We start from the raw sequence: 9,329 nt of genomic DNA on the forward strand, positions 1-9,329 counted from the left end.
GGGTTAATTGGTTGTGGCAGTGGAAGCTTTGTAAGCGGGCCTTAGGTTATTACAAAAAAACTTGCTACTATTATCTTGGTCTAGTTGGATATGTTGTGGATTGGTTGCTAACGCCATAAAATTAAAGTATAGTTTTGTCTTTTTTAAAGTTTCAGCCGTATTTTTTATTTCCTCTGTTTAAGTGATTACAATTCTCTATGCCCATTGTTTTAGGATAGAGCTATGTGGAGCGGGGTATGGTTGTTGACCAATGTTGGAATGTTTTGGGTTCTGACATTTTGATAAAAGTAATTAATTAAGATGCGAGCACTATGATTGGATTCATTTCTTCTATTGATGTAATTTAGATGATGCTCAATTATAGTCAATCCTTGCTTCATGAACAAGTGTAGCTGGATGTTTATGTGCAAAAACAGTGGTGTGTTCAGGGTTCTGCTTTTGCTTTCGAATAGGGGCATTATGGATCCAAGTTCCCTCATCACTCTGCGGTGCAATTCTTCACGGTCGACGACCATCTTGTTGGCTATGGCAAAGGTCCTCAAAAAATATTCTCATTACCAATTTTGTAAAATAAAATAAGAGAATATTTTATTTCCAAAAGACATGAAACTTCTTTCGTCATAGCTAGCCTTTTGGATTTTTTAGTGCCCTCGGTGAAAAGTTAGTGATTTAACGGCTCGTCTAACTTGATATTGCTCAGCTTCCTTATCGGACGTCTCATGAACACCAGGACCTGAGACTAGATTTGAGGTTCCCGTTTTGAGGTATTTCTGTGTGAATGAACTAGGGATCTATGTAGAGGGGATATGCTGTTTGTTTTATCTTGGCACAAGAGTGCGTCTTCTTTAATATTTTTGCTGCTTTGTGTCCTTTGGTGTAGATTATACGATTATAATGGTAATATATGAATGAGGTGTGGTGTTCGTATATATTATTGACCGCTAGGAATTTTTTTATATAATATATTGTATGTGGCCCAAGTTATTGAATACGTTTTGTTATTTGTTTTGTTTATAATTCAATTATGCAATGCCCTTTTTTAATAATCTATAATTCTTCGCTCGCATTTTAAAGATTCTTAATAGCAATTTATGTGCTTTTGAAATATAATAGGAGTAATTCATAGAGAATATACGGTTTATAGAGTATAGGGAAGATATAGTATAATTTGATGGTTTTAGTGGGTCAATTAGTAGCTTTATTTTAGTATTAAAAGCCATATTTTCGGGCCGCTTTTTGTAATTTAGTTGACTTAGTTTTTTGAAATTGAAATTTGAGATTTGGTTTTATTGTACTAATATTTTGTTTTATAAATGTCTTACAAGAGTACAGATAATTGTATGATTAGAGAACATATAAATAATAGTATTAAATCGATTTTTTATTCTTCTAAAGAGTATTATTGCATCATTTTGTGTGTGGTTGTTTTTTAATCATATATGCTTTATTAAAATGTGGTAGGTTTTATAAGATATTGTAGACTTGATTATTGTGTTGGTATATAGAAACTAGTGCGTTTCTATAGTAGTTTCTTTTGTGTACTTTGGTCCTAGTTCTATATCATGTAAATTGGAATTTCTTCTAAATTTTGATGCTCCGCAAGTTGCTTTTTTTTTTTATTTCTTTTTGATGACTGGACTACTTCATGAATAGAGACATTTAATCTACGAGAATCAAGGGCATTTCTTGCGATAGGGGCGGTTTTATATGGTGTGCGTGCTATGAGTTAATCTAGTATTATCTTTGTCTTGTCGTCTGTCCGTGTTTTTTAGAGCACCTAAGCGAGCGCGCACTACTTTCCAGCCAGTGAGTGATAGCTGGGCGTAATGTAGTGTGTTATTTCTATTTTGTGTTGTTTGATACGTGGTAGCGTCTTTAACTTTAGAGTATGAGAGTGTGTTCCTGAATTTTTTGTGATCTTGGAGGCATTTCATACTTCCTAATGTTAATTATATTTATCATTCTAATGAAGCATAATTGAGAGATAGAGGCTAGAAAGAAACAATATCCCCAATCCATAGAGTAAGTAAAATTCGGTTTCACAATCTCTCTGAAACTGATATGGCCTTGCATATGGCTGTCTCAATAAAGCTGTTAAGGCGTTCATCATTGCTATGCTGAATTGTATCGTCCGGGTAGTTTTTTTGAAGTTCACCAGAATTACCTATTTGCGAAGGCGATTGGTGCCTGAAGATAATGTGTTTGTTTCGAGTATTAAACGTGTTTCAACAAGTGATTTGTTGGACATTGAGGTGTAACTGTAACTGAGGACCTTCAGTCCGTTTAAACACTCCGTAAAAATTAACTCAAGTGGAACTTATGAGTCTGCTTTCTATGTCTTATGTTGGTATGTAAATCGAATTGACAAGTTCTTACCTTGCATATTCCTTGGCAATGTGCCCTTGTTCTCGCATACGATCGAGAGAGTCCAGGATGTGTGCAGTCTCTATACGGGTTGTTCTATACATGGGTCAGTCGGCTTGCCGCATAGTCTTGGAGTACTCGCGCCCGGCTCGGTCTGGACAGTGCTGACGTTTAGAAGCAGTCTTTCCGTGGACAGATCATATCTCTCATGAGTTTGTTCTCCAAATGTTCTTTTTTAACTTTTAGTTTTTGTTAAGTGTCTCTTGCGTCTTTGTTTCTCGTTTGTCTCATTATTGCTTATGTTCATATTTAGTGTGTGGGGACTCGGATTTGTTGCGGGTGTCGGGATATGAGTTGGAAGGTGTGCCTTGATTCAAGTGACTATTATGAGTGTCTCCAATCTGTGCCGGTGTAGTTGAGCACATGCGGCGCGCTTCTGTCTCTGATAACTTCGCTAATGATTAAGTTTTCGCAATAATTTATGATGCATTGTTTTTTCGCACATGCGGATCTTTGTCGATATAATTGTGAGGTATTTGTAAGAGTGTCTATCCTTTAATATATGGTTATTCTCTTGATTTTTATATTGTCTTTCGGACATGTTGTATCTCTTGAGTTGTGATGGGGAACTCAGTTCTATCTTGTCTCTATTACGAGATTATAGACTGTGTCAAAATAAAAATAATAAAATTTTGTATATATTGTAGTTTAATGCGAATTTTTATAAAATTGTGTAATTGAGATAATGTATAAATATATAAATAAGAAATAAAAAATAAAGATATTTGATTATTTTTTGGTATTTGTTAAAATGTTTTTCTTTTTCTTCTCTGTGTTTTTTTTTTTGTTTTTGCGTAGGGTTATTTTCCTGTTGGGCCGGTCTTTCGTTTTTGTTTTTTTAATTACTGTCTCGTTATTTCTATGTGAATTTGTTCTGTGGGTTACGGTTTAATCCATAGCATTAGGCTGTTGTGATTGGTGGTTCAGATGTGTATTTGTGTTTGTGTATATTATAGTTTGTTGTTCCATGAGGGTGGGTGATGATTGTATGTATGTGGGGATTATTTTTTATGTTGTTTAGTTATTTTTTTATGTTTTTATTTTATTGGTTGCATTGTTTGATTATGTTGGTGTTTGGTTATTGTTAGGGGTGTGGTTTTCTGTTATACTTGCTGTTATTTTGTATATGTTTGATGCCGTGAGATGTTGGTGTGTGTTTAGAGTGGTTTTACTTTTTTTGGTTTCATTTTGTTTTATTTTTTTAGTTGATTGGGGGTTGTGTGGTGTTGTTTATTTTCGGCGTAATGATTTGTTGTATTTATGATTATTTTATTACTTTTATTGCGTTGGGCTGTTGTTTTGGGTAGAGTTTTTGGTTGTTAATTTTTGTGTTGTTGTGGTTTTTTCTGTTATTTTATTTTTTTGGTTGTATTATTTTTTGCTTTGTGATGTTTTAAGTTTTTTTATATGGGGATGTTGTGTTTTGTGTGTGGTGTGTGTGTGTGTGTGGGGTGATTGTGGTGTTGTGCTTGTTTTTTGGAGTTGTTGAGTGTTCGTGTTTGGTTGGCTGCTGGATGTTAGTTTGTGTTATCCTGGTGTGTATGTGTTGGTGTGTTGGGTGGTGGGGTGGTATGGGATAGGTTTTTATTTTGTTGTTGTTTATTAGATGTATGGAGCTGACGTGTACTTTGGATTGTAGATTATGAATATTGGGTTATTATTGGTAGGGTGATTTGATATAGTGTTAGGGGGTGTGTTTTTTGACATATGGTTGTCCGGGTTGAACCCTATCAAACACCACAAACCACACCAACAACACACACAAAAAAAAAAAACAAAAAAAAAAAAATAATTCACACAGCAAACAAGAAATATCTACCTAGAAAAACAAAAGCAACCACACCTCCAGTAAAGCTCCGGTTTTAAGCTGCGAAGTCCCGCACATTAAATGTGGGACTGTCAGTGGTTACTTTCAGCCTTCTAGCAGTACGAATACCACGCGCCGGGGCCGCCCTCTAAAAAAACTGCGCGTAAAGTGGATTCGGTGTTCGTCGGACTGTCTGGAGAGTGTGGAGACGGGGGGCTCTCTCCTCCTCCTCGCGGCTTTGTTTTACTCCGCTCTCGTCCAATCACGGGGCGCATGCGGTCGTCCTGACATCATTTTTCCTCTGCCCAATCAGTGCGAGGCAGACCGGGAAAACGATCGCCTCAAACCCTCTGTTGTCCATCATCTCTAAAAATCTCAGCTGTTTAATCCCCGTTAAATGATGGACTTTAAAAGCGGAGGGAGAACACAAGGAAATCAAAGCGAGGTTGATGCAACTGCATGTGAGAGCCAGACTCCCCCATGAGCGCACGGAGCGCAAAGGCGCGGCAGGATAAGTGGGATTAGGAACGAATATATTTCTAGACAGGGAGCTCATTGCAGCTCACAAGCACGCACGCACGCACGCACAGTGGGTACAGCGCGCTCTATAGATGTCAGGTTTTTAGTCAAATGCACTCTTCATCTTTACTGGTTTTATTTGCAATTTTAGGTTAACTCAAGAATGAATTTTAGCATCAATGTTTCTCCTGCCTTCTGCGCTGACTCTAAGCGACCCCAACTGATAATTAAAAAAGTCATAAATACTGACAAAATAAAATGTATCTTTCTTTCTTTCTTTCCTTTTTCTTTTCTTTCTTCTTTCTTTCCCCTTTCTTTCTTTCTAATAGATATCAGCATTGTATAATGCCAGGCGAAGGACAAAGTAAATTCTGCATAAGGCTCATATGAATAAAAAGTAAAAATAAAGTCAGTGGCTTTTGGTCCGTTTGTTCAATTTGTTTGAAAACCGTGAGCAGCGCCGGCCCTCAGGCTTAAAACGGTCTTTATTTTTGGATCAAATCAAGCCGCCCTGTACGCCAATAAATTATAACCTTTGGCGTCTGAATTACCTTATCAAGTAATTGGCGAGCAGGGATCCAATTAGTGAATCTGACGTCAGGCTCGGGCTATTTAGCCCTAATTCTTAATTAAAATAATACAAAGACAAAAAAATAATTAATGGCCTAAGCGTTCCCAGTAAAAAGCCACCCCTCACCGACCCCAACACAGATCCAAACACTACACACCTAGTTTTAGTAGTTCACATAGACACTACAGTCTCAGCGGTTGAGACGACCAGTGGGAGACACGGAGAACTCAGGGGGGCAGACAGCCAGACACAACTGAAGGGTCCAGAGGGCGAGCTCCACACACTCAGTTCACTCTCTCACACACACACACACACACACACACACACACATACACACACAGACAGTTGCGTCCAGTAGTTAAAAAAACTATTTAAAACATGCACAGGTAAATGCATATTTTAAGAATTTAATATCGACCTAAAAGAAATTGGTATTGTAGTAATATACGAGGAAAAAATGACCACCAACAAGCACAGTTAGGGGAACATAAACCCATAGACCTTAAAACAACTTTTTCTACTCTTGGTGTTCATTGTATTTTTTTTAACATACATTCCTCAACGCACTTATAATGTAATTTGTAAGCTAAATTTAATTTTCGAGTTGAATATTTACTCAATCAGATTATTTCAGTTACTTGGTCTGGAAGAGTATTTATCAGACACCGACACAACCCGCCCAATCTAAACCTTTAATGAAAAGCAGGATAAATACAAATTATTTAGAACTCTGGTTAAATAAAAGTGTAAAACCGCAGGCTTTGTTTAAACACAGCCTGACCTGTTGCATTTCATTTCTACAGCATCTGTTAAAATGCAGTTTATTACACATAAATATACTTTATGTGTGCATATTACATTATGGAGCATTGGTAGTGGAAATGTCCTATTTCACCCCTATTGAACAATTAGCTTCATATGTTTACCTGGAGTCTTTGTTTCTTACAGCAATAATGTCAAACAAGTGGGGTGCAATGCTCTTAATTCTAAAATAAAATACAATAAGATTAAATAAACTAAACTTTGGGAACTTTTATTTTGAAAATAATTGAATTCTCCTCCTGTTTATTTCAGTATCAATCATCACCCAGCCCCCCTTCATGTATACACACACAATGGGATTCTTTTTTATAATCATTTGGTGACCAGCACAACCACAATGTTGACACATTGCTGGAAGTCCCACCAATCAGCAACATGCTCTTAATGCTGAGTTGTGATTGGTTAAAGCTCTGTAACCTGCAGGCAGTGAGTGGGTGGAGTCCAGGAATTGCAGCAGAGAGGAGGAGTAGGGAGGCTGAGAGGGGGATGCAGGTTAAGTTTTAAAATGACACACAGAAACTGATAAGACCTTCTCTGGCAGGATAGCACTGCTGGAATGATTAACCTCTACGGGTAGACAGAGAGAGAGGCAGAGAGAGGTGAAATGTAATGAGGGACACAGAGGAAGAAGGAAAGGATAAAAGACAGGTCAACCAGTTTAAACAAAAATGTCAGACAATATACAAACAGTACGGAACACACAAGGTTTATTTATTATTATATTATTATTTTTATAACTACAATAAAGAAATTGAAACAGAAAACTGAACACAGAGACTGAGAGAGAGAGAGAGAGTAAAAGAGAGAGAGACACCTAGGTACTTAAGTGGTGCCTTTATTGACATCGAGTTCAGTTTACAGTTTGAGGTGGTAAAAGTCACATCAAAAGAGACGCAAAGTCATGCCGACAATGTGATTCAAACTTTGGACTAATCTTGTGCCACGTTTCAACTTCCAAGTTCAGATTTATCTGATTGGCACCCACATACACACACACAAGCTTTCTCTCTCTCACACACACATACACTAAAATACACTAGACTACACTTTACACAACATTGTTGGCTGTAAAAAATAATATGTTTACACTCAGCGAGAGATTAAAGCACAAAAATCCCTGTCTATCTTTTTTTTTATCTAATGAGGAACTTCTGTGCATTATTGTGTGTGTGTGTGTGTGTGTGTGTGTGTGTGTGTGTGTCAAATTGTATGTGTGTATATTACTATGTGGATACCTAGGGACATGTGCAGCATTTCCATGCTGGTCTGTTTGCATACAGGTCGGAGGCTGTGTGTGTGTGTTATGCGTGTGTGCGTGGTGTCTGTGTGCGCGCATGTTTGTGTTCATGAATGAGTGTATGTCTGCATGTATGACTGATCTGTTCTGATCAAATAACAATAGCCTTGGAATTGTAACACACACTAACATCATTAAATTATAATCAACACACACTCGCTATTCATAACCAGGAAATCACCCCTCCACCCCCCTGACACACACACACAAACAGACAGACAAACACAGCACACGCATACACACTTCGCCTCCTTCATGCCTCTGTTTTCTGTATTGAAGATGTAATGTAAACATTCACTCTAAAAATACTGCGGGAACATAAAACAAAACAAAGAAGTTGGTGGCGTGACACAAACAAAGTGTGACTGATTTTTTTGTCCACTTGGGGGCCATGCAACAAGCTGTAAACACAACACTGACGTAACGGAACCATATGAAATTGTTAAGGCGAATGTGTTGGGAAATAATCCTATTTATCCAGCAAACTCTGGGCAACATTATCATTTAATATCAAGTCCAATGATCACTCTTCTTTTAACCCTATTTTGTTCGCCTCCAACTCCTGAGGGAAATATTTGGCTTTTAAGCTGCTAAATGCTCCACTATTTGGTGCTAGCAAGTATACTGTGGGTTTATCAAGCCTTTTAGCTGAAAACAGCCTGGTGTGGCTGGAAGCAAGGTTGATGACATGTTGAATTTGCAGCAAGTGAAAACAAATTAAAGGCTTAAACGCAGCAGGGAACTACAGTGTTGGATAAATCTTATTAGCTCCAGTTGATCTTTAGAATATATTTTCATGGAATGAAGACTGTGGATTTTGTCCACCATTCTCTTTCTCTCCTTTTGGTTGACAAATAATACAATTTTAGATTATAGTCTTCAGCTGGTAAAGTATGGGCCAGACATATAGCCCAATTGGTCAAACCTCTGTTCAGTTGCTTTCTGCTGTCTATGACCAAACACAGAATTTAATTTATCATATCTGACAAATGTTTCTGTTTCTGTTATAGGACAGTGTTATAGTGATTCTGTTGTGGCTCATATTTGCTACCTGTTAATCACGACAAACCATAATTCTTATTATTATTAATCAGATCACTATTTGAGAATGCAGAGTTGTCTTTTAAGATCATTGACTACACATCTGTATTGTGTGATCAACTATGCTTATATTAAAAATTAGAGGTGACAAAAAGTTGTCTCTTTAACATTACTGCTGCACAGTACTCGATGCTGTCTGTGCTGTCTAAATAGATGTATCTAGTCTAAAAAGCATTTTTAGAAAGCTTCGTTTTTGATGAGAAAATGGAAATTGTGTGGACATGATCAAAATGGAAAGTCGGAACAAAGAGCAAGTGTGGGCATAATTCCTGTATTACGCTCTTGCCTTGTTTCTGATTGTCACTGGATTATTGGAGGAAACTGAGTCTGTCAACAGCGAGTGTTGACATTTGGGCTTAGGAGATAAACCTCACAAGGGATCAAACAAAAACTGTCCCTTTTGACTGGGGAAAAGAGTGTGCGTTGGTGTGTGCATACATGTTTATGTGAAGGAGTTTCAGTGTTGCAAGTTTGCTGCTGATGACCTGAGGTGGAAAGGTGCCGATATTGTTAGAAAGGTTTGTTTATCTCCATGTCAAATGGCTGAGAAAACATAAACGTGAGCTAAGCCAGAGAACACACATGCACATACATTTTAATGATTTACCCCTACACAAATGAATTCATGGATATAAATATATAAATGATACGCATGTATTCAAAATATTTTCAGGCTTGACTGGTATCTGTGTGCTTCAATATAAAGTCGTCCAGAAACACATATATGACTGAATTTTTGAAACACTAACACAGAACTAGACAGAATTTAAAATATCCTACTGAATGTG

The sequence above is a fragment of the Morone saxatilis genome, unplaced genomic scaffold (assembly GCF_004916995.1).
Source record: "Morone saxatilis isolate NCDOM2014 unplaced genomic scaffold, NCSU_SB_2.0 Contig12, whole genome shotgun sequence".
NCBI lineage: Eukaryota > Metazoa > Chordata > Actinopteri > Moronidae > Morone > Morone saxatilis.